Source organism: Protopterus annectens, chromosome 4.part0 (assembly GCF_019279795.1).
Source record: "Protopterus annectens isolate FY-2018-M chromosome 4.part0, PAN1.0, whole genome shotgun sequence".
NCBI lineage: Eukaryota > Metazoa > Chordata > Ceratodontiformes > Protopteridae > Protopterus > Protopterus annectens.
The window spans coordinates 1,729,368,681-1,729,396,032 of record NC_056733.1 but is presented as its reverse complement, the minus strand read 5'-3'; positions in this window follow the sequence as shown (position 1 = coordinate 1,729,396,032).

Genomic DNA, 27,352 nt, shown 5'->3' with positions numbered 1-27,352 from the left:
CTGTTGTCGGACATTGTGTACCCCGACCGCCGCACAGTGGCATTTCTCGCACTACCCACGGGTGGCACTGCATTGCAAGTGTGGGACTGTAGTCATACACCCATGACTGGACCATTCTGAATGGCAATGTGGCACATCCTCATGAACATGGTTCCCACACACATTGATGGCCTCCAGGCCTTTCCTAGCACCCGTGTTGGGCTTGTGTATGCCACAGCATGGCACATACACATGCTGGCCACCTGTCATACCATTGCATGGGCGGCTGGGGTGGTACGGAGGCCGACACATCAGGCGTTGTCCTCACATTGCCTTTCAGCACCATTCCACATTCTGGTATTGGCAACTTACACATCCACCTGCACATCATACCCTGTGTCTCAGGATGCTATGCTATGTGGCTCATGGACAGGACACACAGTGGTGCGAGCATACCATAATACCTACTACATGTCAGGTAGATATTGCATTACACAGTCCTCAGTCATGGGGCCCCTCATGTTCACTATATGCTTACATACAGAACATGCTGTCACAGAGTACTGTCCATGCCTAGATATCCCACGCCTACATACCAAGCGCCATTATTGCTCCACCAGCTCATACCAATACCAACCATATGGGTGTCAGTGTGGCGGATACATCATATGAGTATCATGGCATCAGGATGCATGACACATGGTGCATGCACATCACCTTTGCATAACAACATTCACCCACTGACTATCACATGGATACTGGTCCCGTACATACATATCACATTGTACATGGTTGCTGTACACACATATGCCACACACAGTCCTGTGGTTACCGTATTCCACTGTGGCATGGATACCCTTCTGCAAGGCCACACCTATCTGTACTGTGTGCGATGCTGGTACATAGGTAGCCATTGTACCTGTGAAATACACACATCTACACACAGTCAAGGGTACAATACCACATTTATGGTGTACCTTCACCAACAGCTACAGCTTTACATGGCACAACATTGTCATGCCACGATGTTTACCGGGCTCAGACAGTTTACATATGTGGCTGACATACGGACAACACATCTGTACACATCTGCATACCACATACTCAGGGGTGTCTTCTGCTCTGACACGGCCCGTGTCCTCCACATTACTGATGCATATACTCCTCATACATGACATCTGTGGTGGGCAGTGTGAACGGAATGCTCCTGGATATGTGCACACATGCCACACTGCATGGGCTGGGCTTCTGTGTTACTTCCACAAACACAACACACACCATGCTGTGGAACATAGGTCCTGTGCACATCCCGCAGGGACACACAGTAGCACTGCTCATGTGATACCTCCCTTGCTGTTTGCGTGACACGTAGTCCTGGTACCACCACAGCAGTGGTACTGTGTAGACGTGCAGTTGACACCCGCCTCTGCTGTTCACAGGACACTACCATTGGGAGGTGACACCACTGTGTACACTGCACATGTGTTTACACATGGACCTGCCAGACTGCATTGTTGCCCACTGTGCACCTGTGCAGCTGCTACAGGTCCTTTGGGCATGGTTACTTGGTGTCCCTTCCATTTCAGCAAGCTATCATGCTACTACTCTGTCCCATACCTACAGGCCATATGTATCCTGTTATTGTACATACCAATAGGCGATACCTGTGTTATGCATGATATGCCTGTGATACTGTGTATGATATCTGTCATATCTACCTAGACAGCTTTACATTACACATATTTCACATAGTATCCCCTAATGCAGGGCATACTTGCACGTCGGCCGCACCTTACGTATGACATCAACGGTATATGCCCATACACATGCGTGCTGTGACAGTATACATACATGTCCTATCCCCTGCTATGGCACTTCCTTGTTGGACATCCACTGCCAGCAATGGTGTGTGGTATGGCATTGTTCTCTCTAATGCCCCCCTGTGGCATCCCTTGTGGTGTCTCCGCTGTGTACATGATGTCCCACTGCTGTACACACGGTGTCCACAAGCATTGGTATGCTCAGCAGGATATCACTACATAACTACCTTTCACCACTTTCTGCATTACGGACAAGTGTAATTAATTACAACCACTATTCACATACAGTACAGCTTAGTCATACACATCATGCGTTACACAACCGTACATATCGTGTGTTCTACATACCTTGTTGGTGTTTCGTTCCGTGTTTCGTTCCGTGTATCGTTTTTCCGTTTTCTTTCGCTTTCGGTTGTACACTGCTGGTTCGGTATGAGCATACGGTTTGAATATCCTGAGAGTCATCCTTATATACGTCGATACCTGCAACATGTGAATTCATCCCACCAATTGCTGTTCCTCAGTGAGTAATTACGTGCATATCACCTGTGCATCTACTCCATTCGGAAATTACGTGTCGATACTGGGGTATAATTGGATTCCTCACCTGGGCGTTGGCTATTTGCCCTACCTTTGTGGAGATAGTCTTTATTGTGTTATGTTATGTGTAACTGCAACCGCTATGCATGGCGACAGGTATATTTCGAAGTAATGTTACCCGTCAATTGTGTGTGTAGGGTGTAGTATTTGGTTCGACATGTGGGTGTCCCTGTCCTGATGACGAATGATAACAGAGTATTGCAGTCAGAACTGTAACATGGCTGTTGTATTCCTTTACAAAACGCATGCAAGTATGCATCCGCCTTTAATTATGTCTCCCACACGAGATGTTGTGGTTATGCAGATGTCATTGACTGACTGTATGTTTGTGCTGCTATTACGGTTTGTATTCCTTTAATATCTATGGTGGGGGATTTCGGTGGTTGTATGTGACGGATACGGGTTGTGGGCCTTGCATCTCTACATAGACAGTATAGTTGTCTGTGTGCTCCATCCCTACCTGGAGAGTTAACAGTTAATAGTCTTTTGTTATGGGAGTGTAGCTTGGGCTGTTGTTAATTGGTTCCAATATCGTCTGCAGGTGGCCTTGCTGCATGTATACCCCCGTAACTTCTGTGGTATATCAGCGGCTATGTGTACGTGAGTAATTACGTGCATATCACCTGTGCATCTACTCTTGTTATGTGTGACTGCATCTGCTATGCATGGGAACAAGTATGGTCTGCATTCATGTCACCTATGGCTTGTGTGTGACAGGTGTAGTATTTGTTTCAACAAGTGGGTGTACCTGTCCTGCCGACGTATAATAACGGAGTATTGCATTCAAAACTGTAACATGGCTATTGTTTGCATTTCTACAACGCATGCAATTATGCAGCCGCCTTTAAATGTGTCTCCCACGCGATATGTTGTGGTTATGCAGATGTCATTGACCGACTGTATGTTTGTGCTGCTATTACGGTTTGTATTCCTTTATTATGTACAGTGGGGGATGTCGGTGGTTGTACATCACGGATACGGTTTGTGGGCCTTGCATGTCTACATAACCAGTATAGTTGTCTGTGTGCTCCATCCCTACTTGGAGATTTGACAGTTAATTGTCTTTTGTTATGGGATTGTAGGTTGGGCTGTTGTCATGTGGTGTCGGTATCGCCTGTGGGTGAGCTTGATGCATGTATACCTCCGTAACATCTGTGGTATATCAGCGGTTGTGTGTACATGACAACTATCCCTTGTCATTCTGTCCCAGATATTTGCAGTCATTGTGGTCCTGTTGTTGGGATAGCCTGTTTGCCAGTGGTTGCCACATATTCAGATGGGAATTGATTGTTTGACACTTGTAGAACACACAGCGGTGTTTATGGGCCGACACGTGGCCACGGTCAGTACTGGGGTAGCACATACGTATTTCCGCGATACATACCTATTGCTGTGTGACTTTGCCGACGTATCTTATTGCAATTAACATATCAGTGTCGTACATACAGGCATGACTATTACATACGTCCTTTCCATTTCATATGGGGTATATTCCTGTGCTACCATCTGGGACGTATTCACTTTGTATCGTTCTATGTCATGACACACCTAGCTAGGGTGGGGCTGTCACTACTACTTTGGGACTAGTAGTGTACATATGCCTGAGGCTAGTTTACCGTATGCCTACACCTAATATTCCGCTCTGCATCTAACGTGGCACCAACATACACATGTTGCAGACACACACACATTACACTCACACAGCGACGCACATGGCACCCTCAGCGCACACATACACATACTACGGCACTCACGGGGACGGTTGCACACAGTTCCTACATGGACCGCAACACCGGCGGCGGTGTCTACCTCTCCCTTCATATCATCATACTATTACATGCGCATGTACTGTTACAGTACTGTGGTCTGGCGATCTTTCCGCCTCGCGGTTATGCATATCGGTATGTTACCCGTTCCATGGTTGGCGGTATCCTCTTATGTTGAACCTCCCAGATGTTCAGGTTGTCATTTCACTATGTATACTATGTACAGATATATATATATATATATATATATATATATATATATATATATATATATATATATATATATATATTATATATATATATACACACACACATATATATATATATATATATATATATATATATATATATATATATATTTATATGTATACATCTTGTGGCGAACGTGGCAGGCATACAGCAACACCGTATGCTGTAGGACCCACATACTGTTCAGGTGTTGGCGTTACATGCTCCACTGGCTGTTGGGTGTACAGTGTTTGGGGGCTGCCTATGTTGGAGTCACACATGAGGCCACCCATACAGTACACTTTACAGGTGGTCATGTTTGTGTGCCATCCATTTCACTGTGTGTGCAGGTAGGGAGGTGTCAGTCCATGGGGCCTACGCTGTCAGAGTATGTGCTATACGTTCCCTCTTTGCCAAGGCGTAGGCATATTGGGTACGCCTCCATCTGCCTACTGGGGCTGGCACAGTGTGTTCCTGGTCTGGAACCCTCTGTGCCTGGACTGGCCTTGTCAGTTGTGGTGAGCTTTGTGGCCCTTCACCATTATGTCCCTGCAGCAGCTGCTACCGCAGGATCATATTATGTAGCATGGCACATACTATGAATATGTGGGCACATGTGCCTGGTGAGTACTGCAAGGCTCCACCAGATGTATCCAAGCACCGGAACCGTGATTTCAGCATCCCGAACACACGCTCTATGATTATTCTGGTTTGGGCGTGTGCCTCATTATGGCGTTCTTGCATGTGTGTGTGTGCATTTCTGATGGGAGTCATCATCCACGGCTCCAGTGCATAGCCAGCATCTCCCACGAGATGGCCTTGTGGGATGTCCCCCCTGGCAAATATCTCATACAGCTGTGAGGCATGCCAGATATGGGAGTCATGGTAGCTTCCAGGGCTGCCAGCACACACATCCATGATAATGCCCTGAGCATTGCACACGACCTGGCAATTGATGGAGGGGAATTCCTTGCGGTTTATGTAGCGTCTACCCTGCTCACCAGGTGGTGACTTGATTTGTATGTGCGTACAGTCTATCGCACCCAGTACCTCCGGGTATTGTGCCACACGGTGGAAGTGGCGGATATTGCTAGCCAAATCCTCCTGAGATCTGGGGAAGTATATATGCTCATTGGCATGTGGTAACATGGCATCCAGGAACTGGTGTAGTACCCTGGATGCTGATGCCTGTGAGATGCCCATTATATCTCCAGTTGGCCTTTGAAAGGTACCTGTGGCCAGTATTCGCAAGCTTACACATACCTTTGTGTCCACTGGGATGGGTTCCCCTCTGTTGTTTCTTGTTCTCAGGCGTGGCTGGCACAGCTCCACTATTTGCTGTAACGTGTCCCTGTCCACCCTGTAACGCTCTACTATCTCCAGGTCTTGTAGCCCCTGGTAGGTTACCCTTGGTCTGAACACTCTACTTCTCCTCCGAGGCCTACGGTGGTTGTCGGCATCCTCCTCCACAACACCGTCTGTCTCTAACACATGCTGATGGGTCACAGCCATGGCAGCACCCAACATGTACATTTTAAAAGTTCCCCGTGTGTTTACACCTATGGTGCGGTGTTTGGGAATACACAGCTGTGTGTTGTGTGCATTCACACTTTATACTATTGTGCTGTGCACACAGATGATGTCATAGGGTGTGTTTGTACAGCCGTATCTGGGGGTTATCTTCTGTGTTTTACCGATGGAACTACAACGCTGTTGCCTTTGGTGTTGTATTACTCTTGCCTGCCATGGATTACCTTTCGACCTTCCATTACTATTTCTGCACGTTGCACCTACTATTTTCTGGCATGCATCCTGCAGAGCACTGTCATTTGTACTTTCTGGGACATGGCATATCATGCATTTTGTGTGCTGCCGCCGTTGTGCTGCCTGTCTGCTTTGCTCTGCTGTGTCAGATCTTCTATATTTGCAATCTGCTACCTCCCCTACTTTCTTTGCATTCATATGCCTCCCCTATCCCGTTTTGCAGGTTTCTGCATGCAGAGTTGACAGCTGCCGCCGATTGGCCTTCGTGGGTTGATTAGTGTTGATAGCTCATTAGTACTCCAATTTCACTTTTTCCGCATTTCCTTATATTGTTCACATCACCTTCCTGTTTCCGATATTGTTTGCGGGGCGTGCATCACATGACTAGGTTCTGGGAACGTTGACATCCTCATCCACATGCAATTTTGCATGCCTTGTGTGCTCTCAGCTGAACTATTACCCCACACCCCGGTCCTGCTTTGATTTGCGATGTACAGCCCAGGTTTGCTGTGCTCCAATGTGCGTACTGCTACCGTGGCACACCCCTCTGCAGATGTCATGTATTCCCTCTAAGCCACTCCTCGGTGTATTACCGCTGTGCCGTTTGGTACAACCTTACTCCGGCGGGGAGTTTGCGATTCAGTATTATCTGCCTCATTTGCATGGCATTCACTACTAATTCATAGTTACCACGCTGAAGACTGCCGCGAGTCCTTGGCAACCCTTGCACTGTGGTTGTGGCGTTCCATGCATACCATGGTGTATTATGCTGTGGACCTGATGTCTATTACGATGCTGTTTTATAACATTGTGATATTGTTTCATTATGTTGCACCTTCCGCACACATGTCCTGCGGTTCTGATGTGAGTTACTGTGGACATGCCATTTAAGTTGTTATTTACGTGTTGTGCATGTTTTATTTTGCCATTCTCTGTGTATTTCGCCATTGGCATATGGTAACAGTGTGATACCTGGGTCTGACACTCTTCCGTTACTCCGATGTTATGTTTGGGAAAATGTAAACCTTTTTTTTGGTTTACATTGCCGTGGACTTATGCTACGCCTGCGCCACTTCGTGAATCTCTATATGCCTTCATTTGCATGGTGACACACCACACATGGGGTGTTTAGCATACCTACACCTGGGTCTGCGCAGATCCGGCACATGCCGGTAGTGCACGTGGGATTGGATTGTACCTGAATCGCTCGGCGGCCATATTTGGCATTGTAACGCCTATGCTATGCATGCGCCTGGCACAAGGTTCATGAATCCTGGGGAATATTAAAAAATATATAACAATAAATACATAAATACATATATATATATATATATATATATATATATATATATATATATATATATATATATATATATATATACACACATACAAACTAAAACAAACTTAATGTTAATGTTTAAGCCATCCAGCTTTTAGAAAAGGTTTCAGGAAAGTAGTACCATTAAGACCAGGATATTTCTCTGCATTAAGTCTAAGGATCCATTTTTGTTCATAGCTCTCTGTAGTATCCTCAATGTCCCCACCTCTTATACTACTAGGTATATTTTGAATAACAAAAAAACTAAAGGTATGGGAACTATCAGTATGCATTACATGATTAGCTAAAGCATTACTTTTCTTACAATTAGTAATATCTCTGATGTGTTCCAATATTCTGTCTTTCAACATCCTATTAGTTTTCCCTATATAATATACTGGACATTTTTGACAGAAAGAAAAGTACACTACATCTGTAGTCCTGCAATCTGAATACTGATGACTAGAAATAGAAAATTTTCGAGTTGGGTGTGTATAAGTATTCTTACTAAATATATATTTACAAGCAGTACATCTTCTGCAAGGAAATGTACTGATGCATGTAGGAGAAACTGAAAGTCTCAGAGACTTCCCTATTACATAAATGTTGCTTGAGAGATCTATTGTTCCTAAAGCAAAATAAAGGAACCTCACCAACTTTTTCGATTAGCCCTGGAACTTCTTGTAATAAATGCCAATGTCTCCTGATAATCTGCTTGTACTGATTAACATCACTAGAAAACTGAAAAACAACCCTGAAATTATTCTTGGCTGCCAAACTATTATCTAAAGTGTGGCTATTAATATTTTCTCTAAGATAGGGTCTGCATCTAGTGTCCCTCAATTTCCATGCTTCGGATATTGTTTAATTAATATCAGATAATGAATATACCCTTTCTAAAAAATCAGACTTAATACTTTCAACAGCTATTTCTGCTTCTTCATCACTGTTGTGGAGACGCAGAGTCCTAAAAACTTGTTCCTTCAGGACATTCCTAGGGATATGCCTTGGATGCATACTAGTTTTATGTAAAAATGTATTTCTCTTTGTAGGTTTGTGGTAGACACTACTACTCAATTGATTAAAATCAGACCTCCTGACCGTAACATCAAGAAAATGTATTTCTGTATTTGAGCTATGGTAAGTAAATCTCAGGAATTCAATTGTGGTATGTAAATAATCAATAAATCTAGGAATATCAGAGCCATGTCCCTTCCACAACATAAAAACATCATCTACAAAGCGAACATACCATAATACTTGCCAAGGAAAGGATTATCTGCAGAAAAAATAGTCTGCTGCTCCCAGCACACCAAAGCTAGGTTGGCGTACCTATGGGCACAAACAGTGCCCATAGCTACTCCAACTTTCCGAAGAAAAAAATTATCTTGAACATTATTCTTGAGTATAATTTCCAGTAGGCTGCAAATCAACTGAATTTTAGTATTTGTAAGGCATCTATTAACAGTAAGGAACTCTCTGACTCAGTCCACACCCAAGAATTGGGGATACTTGTAAATAAAGATTCTAGTTTAACTGACAAAGATCTTAGCTCTCATTTCAACACTTTCTTTATAGAATCCATAGCTAAGCTAACCAAAACATTCCCAAACAATAATCCACCCAACTCCCTCTACTCAACTGCTAACAACCCTAACAACTGTCCTATTAACTTCCAATTCAAACCACCATTTTTATAAAAAAAGCTACTATCCAAACTAAAGCCATGCTCTAATGCCCCTGACAACATACCTTCCTCCTTCCTCAAATGCACAGCTGAAGGTATTGCCCTACCAATTAGCATTCTGATTAACAGATCCTTGAAAGAGTTTTATGTTCCCAAACTTTGGCGCCCTGCCTACATTCTACCTCTTCACAAAGGAGGCAAAATCACCACTATTTCTAACTTCCGTCCCATTGCCATTCTCTCCCCAATATCTAAAATTCTATAAAAATGTGTCCACCACCAACTATTGCCCTACATAACTCAAAATCATCTACTAACTCCCACGCAGCATGGCTTCCGTCCTGGTCACAGCACCATAACTGCCTTACTATCCTTCCTAGAAACAGTCAATCAAGCCTGAGATGCCAGACTTCTTTTATCCACTGTACTGGTAGATCTATCGAAAGCCTTCAACACCATCTCCCATACACACCTTCTCTCTCATCTCGCCAACCTTAATCTCTGTCCTAATGTTCTATCCTGGTTCTCCAGTTACCTATCTGACAGATCTCAAGCTGTCAGATGGAAGAACTCTACCTCTTCCTTTTTGCCTACACCTACCGGCGTTCCTCAGGGGTCCATCCTTGGACCCATGCTTTTCAACATCTTTATAAATAACCTTCACCCTGCCATCCCCGACACTACAGTCATCCAATATGCCAATGACTCTACCCTAGTTTGTACTGCCTCTAACGTTCCTGAACTACTGACCAAAACACAAATAGCTTTCTCCACTACAGAGAACTGGATGCACCAAAACCATCTCTCCCTCAACTCCAATAAATCTAAAATACTAATTTTCCTCCCCAACAAGGTGTCCTCCTGTGACAAAAACGCTTTCAAGGTCCTAAGCCAAACCAACATTGCTATTGAAGTGGTCCCTTTTGCAAAACTCCTAGGCATCACCATAGATGAACACCTTAAATTCAATCTCTACATACACCAAAACATAAAGAAAACCCACCAAAAGTTAGGTATGCTCTATAGGAATAATCAATTTCTTTCAAACTCCTCTAGGCTGATCCTAGCAATTACTTACCTCCTACCCTCTCTACTATATGGAGCCCCCGTCTAACTAATCTGTCTGCTTCCAACTCCTCAAAACTTGAAGTTTGCTATAATAAGATCTCTAAATTTGCCACTAAATCTAAAACCTCAACACACCACTGCCTTACCCTACAATCTCTAAACTGGTTAGAACTACCTAACCATCTAGACTATCTCCAACTAATCACCCCTCACAAATTAATATTCTACCCAGATAAATGCCTAGCCTTAAACAACATCCTTCCCCCATACTTCCCAAACAGATCTCTGTGATCTGAACACCAAAACCTAATCTCCATCCACAAACCTAAACGTCCCGCTGGACAGTTTCTACTCTCCTTCTCTCTAGGTAAAAAATGGAACTCTCTCCCACCATCTCTTAGGACTATACCTAACGCTGAATCCTTCAAGACCCAACTTTACTTATACCTATCATCCAAATGGAAATGTCCTTGCTTTCACCCTATATAAACTCAAGGGATTTCCCCTTCTAAGCTCTCTATACTCCTGCTCCACTCTACCCTCAAGTTTCTTTTTCCTTCCTCCAAAACTGATTCTGCTGACTTTCACTTGACTGTAAATATGTAAATACTGTAAATTCTTTATTGCCATTGAAAGACAACAAAAAAAATAAATACATTTTTTTTTCTTCTTTTGCTGTATTGCACTGTCTATGATATATATTATGCATGTGATTTCCCTGTCTGTAAAAAAATTTTCTCTTGTATTTTACCTTTTACATCGTGTAACCTATTGTATTCACAACTGCTTGTGGAGCTTTTCTCCCCGGGCCTCCACTGAAAATGGGTACTTCTTGGCCCAGTGGACTTCCCTGGTAATCAAACTGAAAATAAATAAATAAAATAAATAAATAAATGTCCATTGTAACAAAAGTAAACTCTTCATCTCGTTCGATAGTAGTCATCCTATGTTGTAGATGTTCCAAAAACATCTTAGTGTCTCGTAATAAAGTATGACAGCCTTCCAGGAAACCATGCAAATTCCCTTCTACAAAAATAGAAAGGGGTTCAGTGCACCAACCAGTGCCTGAAACAACTGGTCTCATGGGAGGAACAAACATATCTTTATGAACTTTTGGTAAGCCATAAACCCTAGGGACTACTGGTTTATAGACATTAAAATATTTGAACAAGGATTCATTAATCAAATTAGTTATTAAAATATCAAAAATTAAAAAAGATACTTTCTCGACAATTGTGTTCACTATTGTTCTAGAGATACATTGATAAGTCTGTGTGTTATGTAGCAATTTCTCCATTTGTCTAATATAAAGGTCCCTGTCCAACAAAACTATACCCCTACCCTTATCAGCCTGTTTAATTTCCAAGGATTGTAAGCTTTTTAGCTCTTGAAGAGCTCTATATTCATCACTGGACAAATTACAGAATGAATAATTATTATTAGAAGACATATTCAAGTCTCTAAAAGTGATCTCACAAATGTCTAAAAACGTCTGTACTCCTGCAGGTACTGCAGGAACAAAAATACTTGGTTGCTTATAACATTCATTCATCTTGTTAGACCCCGCTGAGTCCGTATCAAACAAGTATTTAAGTGATAAATTTCTGCCCAGTAATCTAAGGTCTTTCAACATCTCTGCCAAGTCAGCTTTCTTGGCAGGGATGAAAGACAGATGCTTATTCAGAAGATTAAGCTGTTCATCACTCAAAGTAAAGGACAAAATATTTATCACCAAACCTGTAATTATGACCTTCTCCTTTTGGGCTGTTGCGCAGTTCCCTCTGAATAGTGATTCTTTTGCGCCCTTCTGTATTGCAAAGTGCTCCTTGGATGCTCTTTGTATGGTAATGGGGCTTTCAATGTGAAGTCTCCTTTCTTTGTTTTGTCTAAAAAAACACTGCTGTCATCTGCTGGACCCTGAGTCCGAACAACTTGTTGGAGAGGGGCGCTGGCAATGTGCGGCAATGCATGATCAGTACCTTGTAAAGAAGTGAGCCTGGAAACATTGCCAGAATTATCACTGGTTGGTAGAGAATTGTTCAAGCTAACTACATGAGAAGTAGAAGCATTAGTATTTAAAATTGACGCTGCAATGCTCATTGATTAAGATACAATGCCAGCTCTCTCTTCAGAGAGACCAGAAGTAGAGCCGGAATGGCTGGCAAAATGGGTTGAGCGCACTTGTGGAGCAGCACTTGTAGATCTATCACTAGAAGTACCATTTTCCTGAGATGATGTAGTCACTACTTCTCTAGGCCAGGAAAAAACATTATTTTTGCAAAATCTAATTTGTCTCTATTAAGCTTAGTTAGCTTAACACTTTGGAGTTTCTTTTCATAGGAGATGATACTATCCTGCAATTGTTCCATTTTGTTCAAGGTAAGATCATTAGAAAAAGTGTCAGAGATCTTTTTCTCTAAAGCAATGATCTGAGACTTCAGATCATCCTCTATTGGTAAAAAGAATTCAATCAAAAGTTCCATATACCTTGAACTAAATTGCAGGTTAAGCTCTTGCCATTGACGGAGCAGTGCTGGATACGTATCTCTGTAGGTAGGCATGTTAAGAATCCTAAGACCATGTGGAATAATTTTAGCTTCAGTAGAGGCTTGCAGGTGCAGTCGCTGCCACTGCAGTCTTTTGTACTTGTACATCAAGTTTTACGATTCTCTGTATAGCTGAAAAATTCTGGTAGTCGTTGTTGAGTAGCAAAACCATCATCAGTGTTAGTGCCAAGATCAGCATTAAGTAATGGATTGACAGGAACATCCAGGATTCGTAAGAAGTGAAGATGTGGTCCAGTCAAAGAATTCTCGTTAGGTAAATCCTCCATATTATGATGTGTGCCCCTTCACCGAATAAAAATAAACAATGTGAAGATTAAAAATGGCTAGAGATAAAAACAAGGTGCAGAAAATATATAAAGCAAAAGCAGAAAAACTGCACCAAGTTAACACACAAAAAAATGACGTTTATTCAAACCAAAAACAAAAAAGAAGAAAAGGTAAGCGCTTTCACAACTGGTGTTGCTTCATCAGACACTACTATAAAATAACAAGCAGCTTAAATAGGTGCACTCAATTAGCTGATAAAAACCAGTCACATGATACTATGCAAAGACAGATAAAAGATATAGTGAACTGCAAATGGGGAAAGAAATACATTACACTAAATAATCGCTAAAACCTAATAATAATAAAAGGACAAGCAAGGTAAAAGACAATATTAAAAATGACCCATGTCTATTCTGTTTAGTAATCTTTGGGTTTTCCTTATGAAATCTCCTCTCGTTCCATTGTTTATGAGAGGCTGTGACCATAACATCACACATAGGTGCTACAATAAGTTTAGTCTAATGCATGGCAGACCATGCAGGGTTAGTTGTTTAGAACTCAGTAATCTGAATCAGTGTCTAGCTTCGCACTGCTGTTAGGAATCCAGGAGACATGCATAAATTACTTACCAGACTGCTTTTAAGGGATTCTGTTGACATTTTGGGGGATAATCATATCTAACCATATAATTATATATTCACCATCCAGTTAATTCATATAAAATGCATGTTGGCAGATGGTGACCCTTTTCAGGAGAAATGGCACACACAGAGATGTTACAACTACATCTGGCACTGCTATTGCTTAAGTCCAGTGGTTCCCTTTGTGGCATTTGTTGCATATAACAGATTCCAACGCTTATTGATATGGTATCTGCCCTTAATGAGCTGTAAACAGAGCATGTTGCAAAGGATATAATAAGCAATCTAGAGTGGTCCTTGCAGTTTTCTACTCATTCAGGTTGCTTGAAATATATCCCCAAATGTGCTGCTTATTGGTGCTTATTGGCTGAGTGGTCACTAAAACCGCAATACACAGTCTGATTGGCAGAAACATATCAAAGAGTCTTAATTACTGTATGGAACACATATTTTACCAGTAACTTTTTGTTTCACAGTGGTTTTTCTCTGACCTCCATTTATAGTTAGAGCAAATTTAGAAGTTTCTGCATGTGTCTACTTTAGTTTTATCTGAGTACACCAATTTCTTCTGAGCTCCTGAAAACATGGTAATTGACAGCTCCTATAAATCTTCCATACCCTTGTAACCTGGGCAGTAGCTGGAAAGGGTCTGTGAAGGGTCACTGCATTTACCAGTTTAATAAACAAGAAAGAAGAAAAACAAGAAAGAAACTGGCAGACAAACAAATAATGAAACAAACAGAATATGCGGACAGCAAGAGATGTAGGAATAATGGATGACATAAGTAAGATTATCTCTATATTGTTAAGAATAAAAAATGTGCTGTATGCGGTGTATGAATAACCTTGTTTTGAATATCAAAAGTATAATTTGGCTGCATATGTGCAGTATCTTGCTCATGGTGACATTGCACAATATGTTTTATTTCATTTTATTTTATTCAGAAGTTCAGTTTGTACATTATATTTCTAGCCATAGTTTTCCTTACAACTATATGTCCTGCTGCTACTGTAGTAGTTTAGTTTGTGGTTGCAAGACAACTGTCTATGTAATAATAACAATTAAGCAATTTCTTCAAATGGTGCCCTAGGGAACTTGGCCTACTCTTAAGCAATTATGATAACTTAATTTGTAGTCTGTAAGCTGTGACCGCTTTTTAAAATGTTCACGGCTCCTAAAAGATGCATCCATGGCAGATGCCCTGTTCAGCCAACCATTCATATGGTACTAATCTGAGTAGCTGAATATAACTGGAGGTCAAAAAGAAGAAGGAAAATGCAAGATAAAAATCCCTAGAACTAGGCATTCACTCTACCAAACTGGTGTATACATCGCAAAAGGGTTTTTGCCGTAACCACTTGAAATTTTTGGACTCGCTAGATTGAGTCTCGAAATACGGAGACTGAATAACCAAAAGATTAAACTTGTATACACCAATTCTGGGTTGCTATTTCCGAGACCACTCCCCTTTTTTCTAAGGTATGGCAAAATCAGTATTGGTACATATAAGTTCAGGGGTGTGGTAACTTGCCCTCCCACTTTGGGTGTGCAGAGGGAGGTGTGCCAAGCCTGCAAAAACAAGTTTAAAAGAGAAGAACAATTTTCAAGATTCACTCTTCTCCTGTGTTTTTGGTCTTTTTTTTTGTCTTGTTGGCACTAAGCATTTAGAGTGCCGATATTTGAACAGGGGCCATTTTCACCTCTCCTTTGCACACTGCACTATACTGAGTTGACAGTCCTAAATGAGCAAGGAAGCAGTTAAACAGTGATAACCTTTCATTAGTAGTATCATATTTATGGCTTCTATCAATGTTATAGATTCATAGGTTCATATATGTGTACTAGGCTAATGGCTTTGAAGCCTTTACAAGCCTAACCCATAGGATTACCCCGGCATCCTGCCACCCAACCTTAGTTTCCAGTGCCAATGTCGAGTAGAGCCAATGGAGGTATCCCCGGGGTAAATTTTCTATTTCCCATCCACTCATCAAGATTTCCTCTTGAAGAGGGCCAGTGAGGTGCTCTGTTTGAAATGTATGCAAAGTCTGTTCCATAACATGGGCAGTCTCTGGCTTATGAGCCTGTCCCTCCAGCACATTCTGTTGATTGTGGTAATGAGGTTGAGGTCTCTGGAGTGTGTGGTGCGGAGGAATTGGGATTTCTTTAGATGTAGCATTTCTAATAGAGCTGGGTCAGACATGGCTTTGTAAGTCAAGCAGAGATCACCTCTAAGTAGGCGATATGAGACAGAGTTTTTTGAGTCTGTCCATATAGGGCAAGTGTTTAAGGCCTAGGATCCTCTTTGTGAGGTACTTTTGCAGCCTCTCCAGGTGCTGCAAATGTCTAGTGAGGTACATGCCAAATAGGCCAATGTACTCATTGATTAGCCTAATGAGGGGAGAGTACAGGGAGACAATGACCTCTTTCTTCCTGGATGCAAAGTCCTTAGTAATGAGATGTGCCACATAGAAGGACTTTCTGACCACAGTAGCAATGTGGTGGTCAAAAGAGAGGTTGCCATCAACCTATGTTCCAAGATCTCTTATAATGCCTTCTGTGTTCAGTGGACTATCATCGATGTGGTAATTCATGGGAACTGGGTTTTTCCCAAAGGGGATGACGACATATTTTTGGCACTGAGCTTAAGGCCATGGTTCTGACACAAGTCGTTGATGTCAGTGAGGCCTTTCTGTAGGATGTCAACATCACTTGGGGAGTGAATAATACCTCTCAACTTGCAATAGTCTGCAAACTTTGTCAGTCAGAGTCCCTTCATGTTGACCTGGACTTCAAAGAAGTTCATAGGTTCATAGGTAGGGCCTAGTCTATTGGTCCTAGGGCCTATATAAGCCTAGCCAAAAACGTACGCTGGCTTTCACCAACCAAGAAAATTATTTTCCTGAGCCCTTGTCTAGCAGAGCCACAGAGGTGATCCCCAAGGTGAATTTCCTATTTCCCATCCAATCATTAAAATTTTTCTTGAAGAGTGCTAATGAGGAACTTTGTTTGATATAGATAAGTAGTTTGTTCCAGAGTATGGGAAGTCTCTGGGACAGGAATCTGTCCCTCCAGCATGTTCTGTTTATTGTGATGACAAGGTTTAGGTCCCTAGAGCATGTAGCTCAGAGGGATTGGGATTTCTTTAAGTGAAGCATGCCCAACAGCTCTGGGTTTGACATAGCTTTGATTGTTAGGCAGAGATCACCTTTGACTAGGCGATATGCGACGGGGTAAAGCTGGAGTGTTTTGAGACGGTCTGCTTAGGGCATCTGTTTGAGGCTGGTAATCCTCTTTGTGAGGTATATCTGCAGCTTTTCCAGTTGTTGTAGATGTCTTGTGAGGTACATACCAAAAGGGGCATTGTACTCTATAATGGGTCTAATGAGTGATGAGTAGAGGGGAACAATGACCTCCTTTTTCCTTGATGAGAAACCTTTTGTGATAAGGTGTGCAATGTAGAAGAATTTCCTGACTACTGTGGTGATGTGATCATCAAAAGAGAGACTACTGTCCACCTGTTTCCCAAGGCCTCTTATCACACTTTCAGTGTTAAGTAGACTGCCACCTATGTGGTAGCTCATGGGTACAGAGTTTTTACCAAAGGGGATGACAATGCACTTTTTGGCATTGAGCTTGAGGCCATGGCTTTGACACCAGGCATCTGTCTCAGTGAGGCCCTTTTGTAGGATGTCCACAGCATTAGGAGTTTCAGTTATGGCTCCTAGTTTGCAGTCATCTGCAAACTTCATTAGCCAAAGACCTTATGTTTTAGCCTGTACTTCAGAAAAGTAGATACCAAACAGGAGAAGACCCAGGACTGAACCCTGTTGTACTCCACTTGTCACTAGTCTGAAACTGGATTTGGAGTCTGCTACTTTCACAGTGTGGGTTCTGTCAGAAAGCCATTTGGCAACCCATCTTGTGACATATGGATTTATACCTAGTTTAGTGAGTTTATCTATAAGTCCAGAGTGGGGGAGGGTGTCAAAACCCTTGGTAAGAGCTAGATTGGCTGTGTGAACCACCTTACCCTCATCTACGGCTTTGGTGACTGCTTCAAAGAAGTCTGTCAGGTTTAGGAGACATTATCTGCCTTTTACAAACCTGAACTGGGTGGGGTCCAGAGTTCTGAGATTACCAATGTCTTTGCTTATAAGTTCCATGATGATACGTTCCATGGCCTTGCCGACCAGGCTCGTTAGGTTAATGGGGTGGTAGTTCCTGGGGTCCATGGTGACTCTCATTTGTGGAGTGGGATAACTGTCGCTGTTCACCATTCAGTGGGCACAAAGCCTGAGGTGAGGATATGCTTGAACATGGTGCTTAGGTGGGGTGCCAGTTCATTCTATAGTTTGTGTAGAATGTAGCCTTGGGTTTTGTCAGGTCCCATGGATGCTGTGTTCTTAGCTTTGGAGAGTGTGTTTTTACCTGTGCAGCTGTGATTACAGGAACTTTGCATTCTTCCAGTATAGAGATAGGCCCTTTAAGGGGTGAGAGGGAGTAAAGTTAGCACGGACCCAATCTGCCAGGATGTTGGCAATATCAGTTGGTTCTGTATATTTGGTGCCATTGTGCTGTAACTCAGAGCCGATCTGAGTGCTGGCAATTGAGATTCTTGGCATAGCTATAGAATGCTTTGTAGATGTCATTAGAATCAGTGGTGATTTTTTTTTCGTAACTAGCTTTGGAGGATTTTATGAGGGATTTCAGCTTCTTACTGAGGCTGACCAGGGAGTTCATCCAATCATTGGATTTTACTCTTTTTTTGCAACAGTTTCTTTCTTGTGTTATAGAGTTTGTTTATGGCAGGGGACCACCAGATTGGCTTCCTTTTTTTGGAGGATAGCATCTTGGTTCTGTTAGGGATAGCACGATCCTTGCATTCATGTAAGTGCTTATTAGGTGCATTTGTGTAGGATTCAGCAGTCCTACCTCTATTGTCCAGCTGCGTGGGTGTTGTGAAGTTTGCCATTTGTGTCTTAAGAAGCATGAAGTTGGCTTTGGAGAAATGTTTTATGGTGGTTTTCCTAATGGGGGGTGGGGCTGGGATGTGGATGTCTAGGGTGATTAGCTTGTGGTCGGATCACAAGTATCAAAAGTAGATACCAAACAGAAGAGGACCCAGGACCAAACCCTGTGGGACTCCACTCATGACTGGTCAGTAGTATGACTTGGAGTCAGCTACTTTCACACTGTGGGTTCTATCTGTGAGCCAGTTTGCAACACACCTAGTGATATAGGTGTTGATGCCTAGCACAGTGAGTTTTACTATGATTCCTGAGTGAGGAATAGTATCAAAGGCCTTGGCCAGATCAAGGTAGGCTGTATGAACCACCTTGCCTTCATCCACAGCTTTGGTGATTGACTCAGAGAATTTGACCAAGTTGAGCAGGCATGATCTGCCTACAAAACTGTATGGGATCCAGACTTTGGAGATTCCCTATATCCTTGTTTATTAGGTCCATGATGATGTGTTCCATAGCTTTGCATATTAGACTCATCAGGCTAATGGGGCGATAGTCGCTCCTCCTTTGTAGAGAGGGATGACTGTAGCAGTGTGCCATTCAGATGGGACAAAGCCTGAGGTGAGGCTGTGATTAAACAGGGCACAGAGGTGAGGTGTCAGTTCACTCTGTAGTTCATGTAGAACACAGACAGGGATATTGTCAGGTCTCATAGAAGCTGTATTCCTGGCCTTGGACAGTGCTATTTTAACTTGAGCAAAAGTAATACTGGGTGCCTGGCAATCTACTGGTATTGTGATTGGTCCTTTGGGGGGAGAGAGGTATAAAGTTGGAACTGATTTTGTCGGCCAGTATATTGGCAATATATGGTGGCTCAGTATAGGAGGTACCATTGTGCAGTAGCTCAGAGTATTGCCATGGAGATTCTTTACATAACTATAGCAGACCTTGTGGTTGCCTTTACTATCTGCTGCAATACTGTTTTCATAGCTAGCTTTAGAGAATTTGATGAGGGATCTCAACTTTTTGTTGAGGCTGATAAGGGAGTTTTTCCAGTAATGGGACTTTACCTTATTCTACATCAGATTCCTCCTTCTGTTGTAGAGTTGGTTTATGACAGGGGACCACCAGACTGTCTTCCTTTTTTTGGAGGAGATTGTCTTGGTTCTATTGGGTATGGTGAGATCCATGCATTTATGTAGGAGTTTGTACAATGCATTAGTTTATGATTTGGTGGTTATGCAACTATTCTCCATTTGCATGGGTGTTGTGAAGTTAGCCACCTCTGTTTTTAGGAGCCCAAAGTTAGCTCTGGAGAAGTTTTTCATAGTGGTTACCTTTGCAGGGGGGTGGGGGAGGGAGCAATGTGGATTTCCAAGGTGATTAGGTTGTGGTCGGATCAAACCAGGGAGGAGTTGGCTTTTGGTGTAGAGCAACAGTCGCCCATGTTAGTAATGACCAGGTTAAGGATGTTGCTACCTCTAGTGGGAGTAAGAATTAGTTGGCCCAGGGCACTGGAATTAATGAATTCCAGGAAATATTGGGCAACTGCATTGGTACTTGAGTAGTTTTCCCAGTTAATGGAGGGGTAGTTGAAGTCACTCACTATGAAAGTGTTAGGTTGGACCCTAATATTCTCCAGGGTGCTTAAGAACATGGAGTGTGAGTCTTGGGACATGGTTGGGGACCTATAGCAGGCTACAACCTGAATCGCTGTCTTACCAAATGTTAGCTACACCTGAAGTATCTCTGATGTGTTATGTTGGACTACCAGTCTGGAGGTGTGCGCATCCTTTATGAATATGGAAGCTCCACTGCATTTGGAGCTTCCATCCAAGATCTGGGGCCAAAAGGTGTGGAATGAGTTATAGCTTGGTACTGCATGGGGTGCTTTCTGCTGCCTTGAACCAGGTCTCTGTTACAGCACAAATGTCGATGCTCTCCATTTTAAGGAGTGCTGTGAGTGAGCTCATTTTGAGATTTAGACTTCTAGCGTTGAGCAGCATGACCCTCAGACTGCATTTGTTTGTAGCTGTTACAGTGGTAATTTGGTCTTTGGGACACTGCCTAAAAAAGCACTATAGGGATGGCAAGAGCCTTGGCCAGTATGTGGAAGCCCAGAGGTGACAGATGCAGGCCATCTCTGGTAAAGCATCGAGTTCTGTCAATCACATCATCCCAGGCAGACAGATACTGGATCCCCATAGAATGACACCAGAAACTTAGCCAATTGTTGAAATCAATAATGTTCTGCTTGTACTGTGGTATAATTCTAGGTAATGGTAGGATGTTGCTCAGGGCTAGTGTCATACCAACATGAGCTACATAATCTGAGAGCTCCTCCATGTCTCTTTTCATGTAATCCAGGGAGGTATGTCTCAGGTCATTCACACCCACATGTACAAAGACAGTCATATTTGCATCTGTTGTTGAAGGACCTGAGTGTGTGCGTTATGTGGTGGATCCTGGCACCTGACAGGCAGCTGACTGTTACTTTCTTCTTATTCAACCTAGTGAGTGGGACATCAGTGTGCCTCACTATCGAGTCACCTATGACTAGTGTGTTGGGCATGCCGTTTTCCCTTAGGGGCATTAGTTGAGTTGCACACTGTTTAGGAGATTGGTGTGGTGCAAGTGTTGATCTTTGCCTCTTGACCAGCTTTTCCCGCCTTGGCTGGAGAGTGCGTGCTTTCCAATTTTGGATATATAAGTGCATCTCTCGCAGGTCTGAGTTCTGGGAGGTAAGAAGAGAAGGTTGTTGGTGTACATGAGGCAGTTGCTACATTGCCACAGGATGCCCAAGCTCATGAGGTTAAAAGGAAAAAGCACAGGGAACTGACCTTTAGACATGCATGAAGGGGTGGGCATTAATATTAAGTACTGGAGCTGTTTCCTTCTAAAACATTTAGTGCTGGTAGCACTTTTGTGTGCTACAATAATTGCTACAAGAAGTCTGGTAAAGTGCTAGACTAATAAGCTAGTAAAACTGCAGGAGAGTAGAGAACTAGCAAATCTAAGGAAAAAATGGAAGAGCAGACTTTGGCACCACTCAGAAGCTTACAAACAGTCCTGGATACAGCAAATCTGTATCTGGACTAGATTAGTTACAGGGAAGGCGGGAAACAAGTGCAAACACAGAGTTTTAAACAAGAAAGTTGAAAGAGATGGAGAAACTGCCCAAAGGGCCAATAAACTACAATATGTGGGCCAGAAACCACTCCTCTTGAGGTAGATAGGCTACCTTGTGCTTACCACTTCCACTGATAAGCTAGAAGGCTTCCCTCCAACACAGAAAGGCTTGGGGGGCTCAGAATCTTACATACAGTCTTGGATACAACAAATCTGTATCTTATAGGTTCATAGGTTCATAGGTTTATACTAGGCTATCTGCCCTAAGGCATTTATAAGCCTAGCCCAAATTTTTGTGGCTTACGCCACCCCTTATATGAAAAAATACTGTGCCCATTAGTTTGTTGTGCCTCTGTCCAGCAGTGACACAGAGATGATTCCCGGGGTAAACCTACGCTCTCCCATCCACAGGTCTAGATTTCTCTTGAACAGAGTCAGCGAGGTGCTCTGCCTCACATGGACCGGGATTTTATTCCACAGCATAGGGAGTCTCTGAGTAATAAATCTATCCCTCCAGCACGTCCTATTTATATCTGGACTAGACTAGTTACAGGACAGGCGGGAAAAACACAAACATGGGCTTTTAAACCAGTAAGTTGAAAGAGATGAAAAAACCTGCCCAAATGGCCAATAAACTACCATGTCTGGGCCAGAAACCACTCCTCCTGTTGTAGTTCAGCTACCTAGTGCTTACCACTCCCACTAATAAGCTAGAAGGCTTCCCTGCAACACAGAAAGGCTGGGGGCTCAGAAGCTTATAAACAGTCCTGGATATAGCAAATCTGTATCTGGACTAGACTAGTTACAGGAAAGGCAAGAAACAAGCTTAGAATTTATTTTTGTTACAGAAGAGCAGCTAAAACAGCACTAACAATAATTCAAGTGCTGTGCAAACTTGCACACTTGAGTGTGTAGCAATATTAAAGCAAATACAGTTTAAATAAATGCAGTTTATTCAAACTGTATTCTGAACTGAATTCAATTATTATTTTATTCAACTCTGAATAGTTAAAAAGTGCCAAGAAATAAACTCATCAGCTGAGAAGCACACTCAGTCAGAACACAAGGAGAATCTAGCAAAGTTTTTTTTGTAGTAAAATGAAAAGGGAGAAAGCAGGAACAAAAGATAATTCAAGGTTAAGAACCTAAGTGAGTTGGCCTTTTCAAATGTTCTCTCTGTATTAGGTAGAATGAGCTAATAACACTAGACTAAGAGGAGTGTCCCAAATCAAATTTACAGTAGGGGTGGACAACTGCAAAGCCACCAAGTATAAGAACAACACACCAACAGAGATGGAGGGTGGGAAACTGTTACAGCTACTAGCTACACTATTAGGCAGAAAACACTGCAGAAATGTTTATCACAGCAGAAAAACAGCAGTGAGCCACTAAATGGACGTTTTAAACAGATAAAGGAGCAAGGAGACTCTAGAGAATGCTTTTAACTGCAAACATATCAGTTATATGACTCACTCATTGGCAGGAAATCAGAACAAACAGTGGGCCTCTATCCAGACTATGCTACCTGACTAGAACACAGAAACCTGAGAAAAATGCACAGAAAAGCACAGATAGCACACTCACAAACAGAAAATACAACTCTCAGTATGAAAAAGCAGTTTACAGTTAAGTAATTCTGTAAAAATGCAATTAAAGTAATGAAACACTATCTAGCAATGAAAAATACAGTTAAAAACAGTATAAAACAGTACACAAATGCAGTGAAACAGTAAAAAAAAGCTTTATAACAGTACAAAATGTAGTAGATTAGCTGTATAGCACAATTATAAGCGTTAAAGAAGCGCAATTCAATATAATAAATGTAAGAAATAACTTATTCTGCTCTTGGAGTCTTAGGGAATTTCTGCTTTGTCCCAGTGATGAATCACCACTCCACATTGTAGTGGAATTATTGTATTTTCTTTGGGCATCTGTTCCACTGTAATGCATTGTTGGTACGTGTTCCTTACAAGGTACTGTTGTTTAGGTGACTGATCAGTAGTTAGTGAAACAGGAAATACTTACCTGCTGGTAAGCATGAGCGTGTGTGAAATAGCATAGGGGAGACATGATTTGCAGGACAGAGAAAGAGAATAATGTATGAAGTGGGAAAATGGAAGGAGAAAGATGAAAGAGAAAGTGTTATAGAAAGATAAGGGTACATTGAAGTTATATAGGACTGGTTTCTGAGTCAACATTCTACAGAAAGGCAACAAGATTAGTCGCCTTAGAAGCTGATCTTAACGGAAAAACAGGTGTCCAGACAGCATCAAAGGAAATTTCATGTAGATGAACATAATTGGTCTACCGAGAATTGGTTTCTGGACAGTTTGGCAAGAAGAGCAGAAAGCAGAGATGAGCTAAAACATGATATGGCAGCATGGGTTACAAGGAAACAGAGACTGCAGTAGGAGGACTTTTGGGAAACAAATGGAAATTATTACATTGCACATGTAGTGGATGGATGTCAGAAAGAGATGATGGGTGTATATGTAAAGATCCTACAAAGTAAAACAGAAAACAGATAAAAGTGGATAATTTTGGGAGTATTGTGAAGAAAGACTGGGGTAATGGAAAACAGGTCTTTAAAGCCAAAAAAATATATATTGCAACATGAGGCAAACTAAACTATGGGAATCTCATAAGACTGTTTAGATTCAGAATTCAGAAAAACATGTTAAGTAGATGGAATTCATACTATCACTAGCTTCAGAATGGTAAGTATGCTTCCTTTAAACATGTCAAAGAAGAAGAATGTTATCACCCTTGTAACAATATAGGAAAGAACAAATGATTTCACAAAAAGAATAGCAGAGATCACAAGCTAGAGAGCAGTGAAGATAAGGAAAGCTGGAAACTTTCCACCTGAAAGTAATAGGTACAATGCTTCCTTGAAGTCTTATTAACAGTGTTGTCATTATCATAAGTAAGGTAAAAACCATAATGCAGTCCAGTTATAGATATGTGTATTGACTTTTGAGCACAGATGTCTGCTGTCATATGAGACAGCAACACAAAGGAGAAACAAGTCCTGCATGTTTGGGACTAAATGCAAACAAGCACAGAAGAGAAGCAGGTACAGAAAGTTAGACAAGGACATTATGTTAGAAAAAGGATGCCTTAAAAAGGAACTGCATGTGGAAAGAAAGGAAAAATAATTCTACTGAAGGTATTGCAAATATATGGATAGCAAGTGAGATAATTAAACTGGAGACATTAAAGGAAGGGAGGGATGGAGAATGCTACAGACGAAGGCTGTGAGCCTGAGAAGCGGTACATGTTACAGGGGGCAATGGATGGGGATGTAGCAGAGACGAATATGACATGCGATCAGGAATATTCCAGATGGGATAAAACATATTGTGTTGTGACCCTGAAAATAATCTAATGAAGAAGGAGATAAGTGAAATATTTTTATAGTTGGAGGAGTCAGATAGAATAACCCCTGATTTTTGTGATGCTGTCTGGTAGCATAACAGGGCTGAAAATAATGAGGGTTGAAAGCAATGAACCTATGGATAAAAGATCAGAACAATGATGGAGAACTGTAATCGCTGAATATCCTAATCATATAATGCTTGTGAAGGTGCTTACATCAACATTATGGAAAAAGGGAAAAAAAAGCTGTAGCAGAAGTCTGGCAATCAGAAAGTTAGGGCTCCAGCATATTTACAAATGTTCTTGGCCTAGCTTTTTGCAGATCAGAATCTAATATAGGCAAAGTAGGGTAGTCACCCAGCAACATTAATCATGTCATGGACAGATTGTGTTCTTTGCACTGATAGAGGGGAGAATGTTAATGAAACAAACATAAGACCAAAGGGGACCAAATTTCAGTATGGTGGGATACGATAAGAAAATGAATGTAATATCAGCAGGAAACTGATGACAGCTGAAGAACTTTGTGAAGGCAGATAAAAGAGTGAAAGAGGCTACAAAAAGGCAGAAGAGCTGTTAATGAATCAGTATATTCCCAGTCTCTAAATGTGAACACCACCTAAACTCACTATGCTGAAAAAAATCTAATATACTGTGCAATCAATCTAAAATCAATCTAAAATACATAAAAATAAGGAAACAAAAATTTGGGGGGGGGGTTAAGAACCACCAGATCTCTTCCCACTACCCATGGTGATATTTTAACAATAGCAATCTTGTGTTTAAGATAAAGTGTGAATCAACCAAAACAGAGATTTCATACACTGACATAAAAAAAAATTTGAGAGACCTAACTGCAACTGAAGACATAAATAGAAATTTGTTGAGTAGGCTAAGGCAGTCAGACAGAAAGAGATGCTAAGAGCATAAAGTGTATGGAAAATAAATTTCAGGTGTTTGCAGAACATGCAAGGACTTTGCTATGCAAAATTGATTGAAGTATACAGGACCCCAAAATAATTAAAACTAGGATTCGCAAAGGTTCTATTTGTGAAAACTAATTTGTCAACCTGAGTCTGGTCATTAGCATGATGGACAAAATCTCTACTTTGGTAACATGATAAAGTTGCAAAGAGACACAAGATGCTAGTGTTCTGCCTACCACATATCATGGTTGTCGATGCACTCCCTGCATGCACAGATACACACATATGATCGCACACACACACACACACACACACACACACACACACACACACATGCACACAAACACACACACACGCATACACAATGATGCTCTAACACACACACACATACACACACACACACACACACACACACACACACACACACACACACACAATGATGCTCTAACACACACACACACACACACACACACACACACACACACACACACACATACACAATGATGCTCTAACACACACACACACACACACACACGCACGCACTCTGTTCTGTTATAGTTAACTCTAGTCACAACACAAGCTGCAGCTACTGCAGTAGGAGTGAATTAATGAATGCTGTCAAAAGATGGCATTTGCGTTTTCCTCCTGGAAGAAAAACTGAACTTGGCAGAGTAATTCTCTGCATTGCTCTGATGAGTTAATCCAGAGCTGCCACCATTTCCAGTGGAATTCATATGGGTAATTAGTGTTAGCTCCTCCCTTGGACTGCCGCATTACCTGGCAACTTCCCCAATAAGACCACACTTTGTGCTTCAAGCATTGACAGGCAAAACCAATAGGGGAGAGAGGGCTGTGTTTACTGTGATGCGGAAATTGTCCAAGTTAATTGTGCCCTTTGCATATGTTCCTCAATGACTGGTATAAAAGTTTTCAACCTAGCTTATAAGTTTGTGTACTGCATCACTTTGAAACTGGGTTTTCTGTTCTTCCCAAGTCTCCTTAGGCATGTTTCCCATAAAGGAATGCATACGTGTCAAATTTTGTTGAAGCTATTGGTAGCTCTCTTACAGCAAACATTAAGTATGTGGGGAAGTAATGGTTCCAAAAGTTCTTCCCATCCCATTCTATGATTATAGACATTTGAGTTTTATTGAAACACTTCAGTAATCCATCAGTGTGAGGACAGCATACTAAAGCACTTAACTGTTTTACTTTAAAACAGTGGCAAAGCTGGGGCACCTCCCTGGTG